Source organism: Pan paniscus, chromosome 3 (genome assembly GCF_029289425.2).
Source record: "Pan paniscus chromosome 3, NHGRI_mPanPan1-v2.0_pri, whole genome shotgun sequence".
Taxonomy (NCBI): Eukaryota; Metazoa; Chordata; class Mammalia; order Primates; family Hominidae; genus Pan; species Pan paniscus.
In genome coordinates, this window is record NC_073252.2 from 73988996 (window position 1) to 73999438 (window position 10443).

General features: G+C 41.5%; 1 pseudogene; it reads right to left on the minus strand.

Moving 5' to 3' along the window:
• Window positions 1–1408: 1408 nt before the first annotated feature.
• Window positions 1409–1507, minus strand: LOC112439683 (U6 spliceosomal RNA; annotated as a pseudogene).
• Between the last annotated feature and the right edge of the window lie 8936 nt (window positions 1508–10443).

Genomic DNA, 10443 nt, shown 5'->3' on the forward strand with positions numbered 1-10443 from the left:
GGGTACTAAAGAAGATGCTATCATAGACTACAATGCGTTGTGGTGGTAAGATGCTGAACTTTGATTTAGAACATATTGGTTCAAGTCTTTATTCTGCCACTTGCTGTTTTAGATTACTTGGGCCAAGGGTCCTACTCTCCCCATGAAATTGAGGGAATTAAAAATATCTCATTTATTTTATTTATTTATTTTTGAGACAGGGTCTCTCTGTGTTGCTCAGACTGGAGTGCAGTGGCACCATCACTGCTCACTGCAGCCTCAACCTCTTCAGGCTCAGGTGATCCTCTCACTTCAGCCTCCCTATTAGTTGGGAGTACAGGTGCATGCCACCACACCCGGCTGATTTTATATTTTTTGTAGAGACAGAGTTTTGCTATGTTGCCCAGGCTGGTCTCAAACTCCTGGGCTCAAGCAATCCACCCACCTCGGCCTCCCAAAGCGCTGGGATTACAGGCATGAGCCATCGCGCTCAGCCTTCAAGTTCGTTATTAGTGTTACTTGTTCATCATGCTCAGTCTTCAAGTTCATTATTAGTGTTATTTGTAAAATTGTTACCACAGTTTTACATGCACATAATTTAAAGAGATAAATAGTTTTACAAAGCTTCTTTGAAAAACATTAGCCCTTCCTCTGACAGTTTCCCATCCTTGGAAGAAACCACTTCCAACTCTGAGTTATTTCTTTTAATATTTGCCTCTATATCACTTAAGTTAATGCTTAAAGTGTCAGTTTTTTTACTGTGGTAAAATATACATAAGATTTACCATTTTAAGTGTATAACTCGATGGAATTAAGCACATTCACATTGTCATGCAACCATCACCACTATCCATCTCAATGTTTTCATCATCCCAAACTGAAACCCTGTACCCACAAAACAATATCTCCTCACTAACCCCTGCTCCCAGCCCCTAGCAGCCACTGTTATACTTTCTGTCTCTATGTATTTAACTACTCCAGGTACCTCATATAAGTGGAATCATACATTAGTCTCTTTGTGACTGGCTTATTTCACTTGGTGTAATGTCTTCGAAGTTTATCCATGTGGTAGCCTGTGTGAGGATTTCCTTTTTAAGGCTGAATAAATTCCATTATATGTATATGTCACATTTTGTTTATCCATCTCTGAGTGGAAATTTGGGTTACTTCTACATTTTGACTATTGTGAATAAAGCTACTATGAACATGAGTGTACAAATATCTATTTGAGTCTCTGCTTTCAATTCTTTGGAGAATATACCCAAAAGTGGAATTGCCAGATCATATAGTAATTATGTTTAATTTATTGAGGAACTGCCATACTATTTTCCACAGTGGTTGCACCGTTTTACATTCCTACCCACAGTGCACAAGGGTTCCAGCTTCCCCACAATCTTTCCAACACTTGTTACTTTCCGTTTTTTTTTTTTAAAGGAATGCTTTATGGATTTGTGTGTCATCCTTGGAACAGGCTATGCTAATCTTCTCTATATCATTCAAATTTAATATATATGCTGCCAAAGCAGAACTCTATGTATTTTTGGTTTCTACTTTTGGAAGACTTTCTTAACTTTATCTTCCAACTCTTCTATTGAGTTTTTATTTATACACTATTATACATGCGATTTCCAAGAACTTTTGATTTCCAGAATATTTCTTTTTTAAAGAGAACATCTTATTATTGTCTTATGAATAAAATAACTTTTCCTACTTGTCTGAATACATTAATTATAGTCGTTTAAGGACTTATTCTTCCTACAGAGGTCTCTATTTCTTTAATTTGCTTTTCCCCTTTATTCCTTTGTTTTAGTTTCTTTCATGCCATAGCTTTCCCTCAGATATCTGATCTTTGGCCACTTGCTCATATTTAAGAGCTCTAAGCTTGTTGACTGTGGGATTCCTGGAGGGTGATTTGCCAGGGCCATTTTGTGGCTATCCTTAATATATATTAATTAGGAGTACTCATGTTTCCTAGAGAAGTATTTTTACATTTCCTACTTAAAATGCACAGCGCTGGCTCTCTTCATTCTGGAGCTGAAGAAGAGAGACTGGAAGGGGAGGGGTGTCTTCTCAACATTCGGCATGTCAATGTTCTGTTAATATGACTGGGTTCAGCATAATACTCCCTCAACTGTGCCTAATAACTCCTACTCCAGAAACTCTTTTTTCTATCTAAAGTGAGTAAACCTCCAGTGTTTGGATGGGGTGTTAGAGAGGCATTTGATTTGCTACACTGAGTGACAATGAGTGATCAGAAGTTCTAATCGCTTCTTAAACTAACCAATCCAATCCTTCAATGGCCCTAGTTTTGTCCCTACTTTCAGAGGTATCTGGCGCTGCCTATTCCGGAGACGTCCTGGATTCTGTAGTGAAACTGGGTTGCTTTTTAGCTTTCTCCTGCAGGTTTAGGATTGAGGTCTAAATCAGCTGTCTGAGTAAGTTTCCTCTCATCCACTGTTTTCCAGCTTACAGTTTTGTTGTGATGTTTCCTCTCCCATACTTATCTTATGTGTTTTACAACCACCTTTTTTTACTATCATTTTTGTGGAATTTGGAGGTAGTGAAAGTACGTATGTATGTGTTCAATTTTCTCCTTTTCTCCAGAATGCTATATATTTTCTAGTTCTAATAATCTGTTAGTCTAAGATGTATATGATAAATTGTAAACAAACAAACAAACAAAAAACAACCAACCAAACAAACAAAACCCTAATCTTAATTATCTAAGGCTATGTTATACAAGATACAGATTTTCCTGATTCCTGGGGCCTGTCTTATCATACTAGCTGTTCACTTGCTTAGTTATATCACTATCATAGTAGATGGTGGCAGAAAGTGTGGTAACATTCCTAACAATTTGTTTTACAACTTATCCTTTCTGGTAAAAAGGATGCTAAAGGAAAATGTCAATGATCTTGGCTACAAGTGAGAGTTTGCTGTTTTAAGTTATTTATGGTCCCTTAGCCCTAAGATAGTTTCAAATATTTTAATGTTTTAAAATCACATTTTTTTCAACAAATAATAAGAAAGGAACATATCACTTCAAAATGCTGTATTTTGTTCAAAATACTTTCATGCTATTCTTTGATTATACTGGTGGCATGAAGTATGTTCAGATAGATAAATAGGCACGAAACAGACCAGTCAAATAACCTCTGTGAATATATACAGCTAATATGAATCTTTTTGGGGTTAGGAAAAATTATAGTCTTCTTCTTCATCTGTCTCTAGTTGGTGTGACAAGAGCTGTCCACTCCCTTGGGAGGAGCCCAGTCTGGGAGGAGCTTTAGGGCAGAAGGGTTACCACTGGTAACTACTATTTACTGAGCATTTACTAAGTGCCTGGCTACCTGCAAAATGCTTTACACACATTGTCTCATTAATTTTCATTATGATCCTCTTTCTTTACAGATAGGAAACTGAGATGCAGCCAGCCAGGTTAAGAAACTTGTTGAAGTGCACATAACTTGTAAATGCAAGACCTGGATTTAGATCCCAGGTCTCTCTGAGTTGAAAGCTCAGGCTCTTTCCAAATGCAGCTTCCTTTTGGGCACAGGTCAGCAGCTTAGTTTAGTGGTGAAATGGAGGAAAAAGTAATTACAATACTGTGTGATAAGGGCTGGTGGGGTTATAAGAACTTGCAGGTGGGGAATCTGAGAAGCTACCTACAGGAAATAATCTAATCAGAGATCTGATGGAGCAGAAGGAGCTTGTCAGGGAAGAAAGGACTGAAGGGTGTTTCAGGCTCAGTGATCAAAGGGACATTCCTGTACCTTGCAGAAATTGGAGCAATTTAACCACAAGTGCCATTGGGAAGGAGGGATGGCAGGAGGTGGAGAGAGTAAAAAGAGGCAAGAAGCAGGTGGAAGGGGTGGAGGAGATGAAGTGAACTAGAAGGAGCCTTAAAATCTAATGAGGGGGTTAGGACTATCCTCTGGTCAATGGGGAATCATTTAAGGGGTTTTAGCAAAGGAGTGACGTGTACAAATTTGTATTTTATAAAGATCATTGTGGTAGCCACAGAGAGAATGAATTTGAGAGCCACTAGAATGGGGGAGGAATAAAAAATGATTCCTGGGTCTCTGTCTTGGACAAGTGGACAAGTTGGTGCCATTCACTGAGACAGGGAACAGCCTCTGGTTGGGGGCGGGAAGTCTATTATAGTATCTAGGGGAGTGATCTAATTGATCAGAGCTGTCAATCTAAAATAATAAAAAAGATCAGAATCGAATTTAAAGAGAGTTTTTTCAAGTGCAAAGTGTAAGAATGGACCACCTGGAAACACCAACTCCAAAGGAATGGAGTAAGCATTCACAAGTAGGGAAGTTAAGGTTTCATTTCTATTGGCAGAGACAGAGGTGTTTTTAGCAGGATTGCAACATTATTCATACAACGTTGGCAAATAGTTACAGCAATATGATTAGTTATGGGAATGTTCTTTTTTGGGAAGGGTACATATAACACTTTTTTAAAACAGAGGGTCTAACAGTCCTGAGTTTTCTCTCATCTGGTCTAAGCAAAGCAGGACAACAAGAGAGAAGTTAATCTATAACAAGGGTCATGAATTAAGAAGGCAGGAGATTTTTGTCCCTGATGCTGTTTAATTCTCACTAGTCATTGTAGAGAACAAGAAAATGAGTTAATCTATAATCTGAGAACAGAAGTTGTAACCATATGTGACTCAGATCAGCCATATCTTTGTCAAGGCTTAAAGTGTTTTTGGGGGTTCCAACAGTTTTTAAATTTTATTTATTTTTACTGAGCTGATTTTGCATAAGAAAAATCAGTGTAAGTTTGGCCAGGCATGGTGGCTCACGCCTGTAATCCCAGCACTTTGGGAGGCCAAGGCAGGCGGAACACCAGGTCAGGAATTCAAGACCAGCCTAACCAACATGGTGAAACCCCGTCTCTACTAAAAATACAAAAATTAGCTGGGCGTGGTGGCACACACCTGTAATCCCAGTTACTCAGGAGGCTGAGGCAGGAGAATCGCTTGAACCCGGGAGGTGGAGGTTGCAGTGAGCCGAGATCGTGCCACTGCACTCCATCCTGGACGACAGAGCAAGACTCTGTCTCCAAAACAAAACAAAACAAAACAAAACAAAACAAAAATCAATGTATGTTTAAGACTAGATAGTTCTTAAATCAGTGTATGTTTAAGACTAGATAGTTCTTAAATTCATGATCATTATTTATATCAGACTCAGAATCAGCTTAAATCTTGAGATTTGGGCATCCTTATACCCATCCTTCTATCCTTCCCCAGTTAGAAAAAAAATCTTGATTGTGTTCATAACTTTTTAAAAAAAAATTAAGCTGAATTATAAAGGCAACAGTGGCTTTCACAGATTTACTGTTTTAGATTAGTTTCCTTATAAACCACATATTTTAGGTAAGTCTAATAAAATCATGTATATTTTCATGTATTTCTGGCATAATTCCATTCTGAGGCCTTTCTAATGGAACAAAAACGTGAAAATTATAGAAAACATTACATTTCTTAATGACCAGTTCATTACATGGCTGTTGCTCATGGCATTGTAACTACTTATAGATGACTAAAGCATATTTAGCTTCACTTCCCAGGAAATTTAAAGCAACCGGGCCTATTCTGTTGATCCACCAACACAGCAATGACTTATGAATCAACCTAACAGAAGGAACTGCTCTAGGGCCTCTTGAGCCATCGGTGCGGTTTATTCTACAGCCCAAGGAGAGACCTCTGCTTTTACCGCCCAGTTGTCTAACGTTCTGCAAATGGCTTTTTATGCACCAGGCCTCTCTGTTTTCTCCAGGAGGGCCCAGATGCAGGTTACACGGTCTCTCGGTAAAGGAGTTTAACCCGGGCGAAGGTCTGCGATCCTCCTTCGCACCTCGGCTTGTGCGGGGTCAACGTGGATCGCAGCTAGAAGGCGTGTCCTAGACCCAGACGCAGAGCGCGCCGCGGGGTCTAGCGTCAATAACTTGAATTTAGAAAGAAGCACCTGTGTACCTAATAGCCGCTTCTCAAACTTGCACCCAAGGCAACGCTACCCCTAGGGTCTCTCTTGTCCCGCTATGTTTATTTAAAAGCCATGCATTCTTTTAAGAATGAAAGAAGATGTTATATTCTACCTCCTCAGTTTATCCTTATTAATTTCATATAAAATAAAAGTTCAAATCCCCCACCTCCACATAGGCATGATCGGTTCCAGCTGGAGCGCCACCGCTAGCGCCCGTCCCTCTTCCCCATCCCCAGATCACTGCGGGCTGTGGGGTGGGGGGCTCCACTCGGATGAGCCGGTGTGGAAGAGAAAAATCCAAAGGGTCGCTCGGAGAGGCCGGGCCGGGGGTGTGTCCTCCCCGGACCCCGCCTCCCAGGACGGAGAGGGCCCGCAGCATACCCGGGGAGTGCGAGGCCGAAGCGCTTGGATGGCCATGGTCCTGGCCCCAAGCCCTGCGGGCTCCCTGAGGCCGCGCCCGCCCGGGGCGAGGGGAAGGCTGTGACCGGTCGCCGGGGTACTGGTGCACGTCTGTGGACTGACCCTGTGCGGGAAAAGGTAACATCTACCCAGGTGCCGGCCTGCAGCAGCCAGGGCTCTCCCCGTCTCCCGCGGTGGGGCTGGTTGCGATTAGTGAACCGAAGCTGAACCTGCCATCGCAGCGAGGCGACCCCGACTCCTGGAATCGCTGCCTTCCCTCTCCCGAGAGCCGTGCCCACTCGCCACTGACCCATCCCACCTTCTCTAGTCAGGTGTGGGTCAGAGATGCCAGTTTGTTTCCCCAAACTAAAAGAACTGGAGGAAGCGTCTGAAGTTTTTCATATTTGCCTCTGGAGGGTGCAAGAATTAGAGAATTGGCCGCTGGGACTTTGATTTGAAGTGTTGCTTCAAGTATAACTTTGTGCAAAATTATACTTGGGTATAACTTTGTGGGGACATTGTTGCCTGAGGGAAACTCTGGTTTCATGATTGGGGTCTGGAGGCTTAGGAAAGAGGGGGTTTTATTTTTCTTTGTTTTTCCTACCACAGACTAGAAGAAGAATCTGCCTATTGAGGGTCTCCACATAAGTAAAAAAGCAGCCAATGATGAAATAGCACCTATCCCACTCTTTAAAGAGAAACAGACAAAAGGCTACCCCTGTTTAAATATTTTTTATTTTTATTTTTTTTAAGAGATAGGGCCAAGTACAGCGGTGCAATCATAGCTCACTGCAGCCTCTAACTGCTGGGCTCAAGCAGTCCTCTCATGTTGCTGGAATTACAGGCATGAGCCGCCTGGCCTGGCTCTACACTTGTTTGATTTTGAGCTTGGAGAAATGTCAGATTAAATGGATATGTGCATATATCTATTTAGGCAGTCACCTAGATGTGGAGTCTTTAGATTACCCTTAAGTTCAATATTGAGAAAAAAATTTCACTCCTGGGTGTCCAGATGTATAAACCACCTGGATAGCACTTGAGCAACGAGACACCTGGTGCAGGCATCCCTGAGGACAGGATAACAGCAACAACAATAAAATTTATAACAGTTATTGATCATTATGTGCTATGCATAACTTTGAGTAAATTGCATATACAGTTTAATATAAAGTACTATTCTGAGTGCTTTGTTATTTTATTTAGTTTTGGCAAGCATATGAAGCAGCTGCTCTCATAAGCCCCATTTTACAGATGAGGAAACTGAAATACAGAGTTAAGTAACTTTTCTAAGATTATATGATGTCTTAGTCCATTTTATGTTGCTATAACAGAATACCTGAGACTGGGTAATTTATGAAGAAAGAGGTTTATTTTGCTCACAGTTCTGCAGGCTGGGAAGTTCAAAGGCATGGCCCTGGCTTCTGGTGAGGGCTTTCATGCTGCATCATAACATGGCAGAGAAGGTCAAAGGGGCAGTGGACAAATGCAAACAGAGACAAAACACGAGGGACGTCCTGCCTTTATAACAACCCACTCTGTCAAGAACTAATCCATTCTTGCGAGAACTAATACAGCCTTGGCAGAGTGAGCACTTCCTCACTACCACAAGAAGGGCAGCAAGCCATTCTTAGGGATCCAACTTCATGATCCAAACACCTCCTACTAGGCCTCACCTCCTAACACTGTCACACTGGGGATCAAATTTCAACATGAGTTTAGTGAGGACAAATCATATCCCCATTTTCCAGGTGCTACGAGCATAGGTTGCCAACAGCTCACAGCTGCACCCTGTCTCAAGAATTGTCCTTGCTGATGGAAGCTGCCTGCTGGGAGATGCCCAGGAGGTTACACCTCAAGACTTTCAGGTGTGGTCAATAGCTAAAGGATGACTGACCAGGGGGTACATAGAGCCAATCTTGCTGCCTTATAGGGAACACCTTTGTGGTGTGAGTCATTTTTCCCCTGCTCCCTGTGGGAACAGGCTGGGGCTGGACTGCAGCTGGCCCTGCATCTTTGCCTGGCTGCTTTCATTTCCTGTCCTGCTTGTGGCACTTCCTGAGAGTTCTCACTCAAGAGCCTCAAATCACTTGCACAAGAATTCTCCTCTCAGGCGCTGCTTCTATGAAACCTGACCTAAGACAATAACTCTACTATACTGGGTGGTGAAGGTTTTTAGAGTTTTATTCTTTATTCACTAGAGATATTTCTTTATATGGAAAGACAACCAACCAATCCAATGGTTTCAAATGTATATCAGACGACTTTCTCTTCTGATGAGCACCTTGAGATATATTATGGAAGGTATGCTGCCAAAATATTGTTTTGTGTGTGTAAAGCAGATGATAGAATAAGTTCCCGTTGAGATGCTGTTTGGCCAAGAGAGTCCCTATTCCTACCAGGGACTCAGATAGCTAGAGTGGGTTATACATAAGTATTTCATCATTCATTTCTTGTTTGATGAAATTGATTATGAGAAGGAAACATGTTAATGCTGTTTTTTAACAGCTTTATGAAAGTATAGTTGACATATGTAAAGTGTACATTTTGATACATATATATATATATATATACCCATAAACCATCACACAATCAAAATAATGAAAGTACCCATTACTCCCAAAAGTTATTGTAATAACTCCCATACTGGCCCCAAGAAACCACTGATATGCTTTTTGTTATGGTAACAATAGATTGAAAAAGACCTTAGAGATCATTAGCCTTTGTTACCAAGTAGTTCAGCATGTGGAGATTTCCATGGAATAAGACCAGGAGGGAAGTTGAAGTAACTGGGACTAGGCTGATATCTGCTCACTGGGAAAGGGGATGGATACAAAGAGGAACTTGGTGATAACAGGACACAGATTCCAAAGCATGTGGCAACTTCGAATTGGGTTCAGGTAAACTTTAAGATTGGGGTAGACTGGGGTTTTGCAGGTCCTTTAAAGGAGGTCCTTAGGGAATGATGCCATCCTTGAACTGCACAACCAAAATAAAAACATACAGAGAGAACCCCCTACCCAAACCCAGAACTTCAAGGTTGGCAGTGGAAAAGGACTTTCCTGGTAGGTGGGGCAGCTGGTTTCTGTCCTTCAAATCCTCTTGGCTCTCTTAGGATCATTCCTGGCGATGGGAGACATACCATCATTCCGTGGTGGGCAGGTCTACGCAAAATGATCCCCAGAGTCCAAGGAAGCAGAGAGGCCAAAGAAAGAGGTTGACAAATCCAGTTTCTCAGAAAGAAACATTTAACAGGGACTTATGAATAGAAGCATGTCTGTGCCTCAGGTGGCGTAAGACAAGATGGTGGATTACCCACTCTTAACCCCATTACCCCCCAGACCTTAGGGAAGGAATGTGTAGAACAATTACAGTTGACCCCTCAGAGAAAGGCAGGAATGCTATGTGAGTCTACCTAAGGGCAGGATTTATGGTCAAGATTGTTTTGATCTAAGGGGATGTAAGTACACAAGGAATGGTAAATCAAATAGAAATCTTAGAGGCATTCCCAGAACTGGGGTTAATAAGTCAACATGGTGGATTAGCATCCAAAATGGAGTTGTTTAGCTTCCACACCTTCTCATTTTAACCTTAACTCTAGCTCAAGTTTGCTACCTCGTAGTCCAACTCAGACAAGACTAGAATGTCCTGAGGCACTGCTAAAAGCTCTGGCAACAACATCAGAGAGATAACACAGTGACAGCCATAGATTTAGACAATCTGGCATGTATAACATAGGTTTCTTATCTTCAGGTTTATAGTTCTCCTCAGCTTCTACTCTGTCTCTTATGCCTGGAAGATCCCTTCACTGACTGCCAAAGTCCACACCAAGCACAATTCATGGGATTTCCCTTTCTCCTTTTTATTCTCACTTTCTTGTTCCTTTCTGCAGGATTATTAGGGCATAACATCCAACCTGATAATTAGCTTCATAATCTAGCCCTGATCTCACTGCTCTAGACCATTGCTGTCCAATACAAATATAATGCAGGTCATAAACATGAGCCACATATATAATTTTAAATTTTTTAGTAGCCACATTAAAAAAAAAGGGAAAAGAGAAACA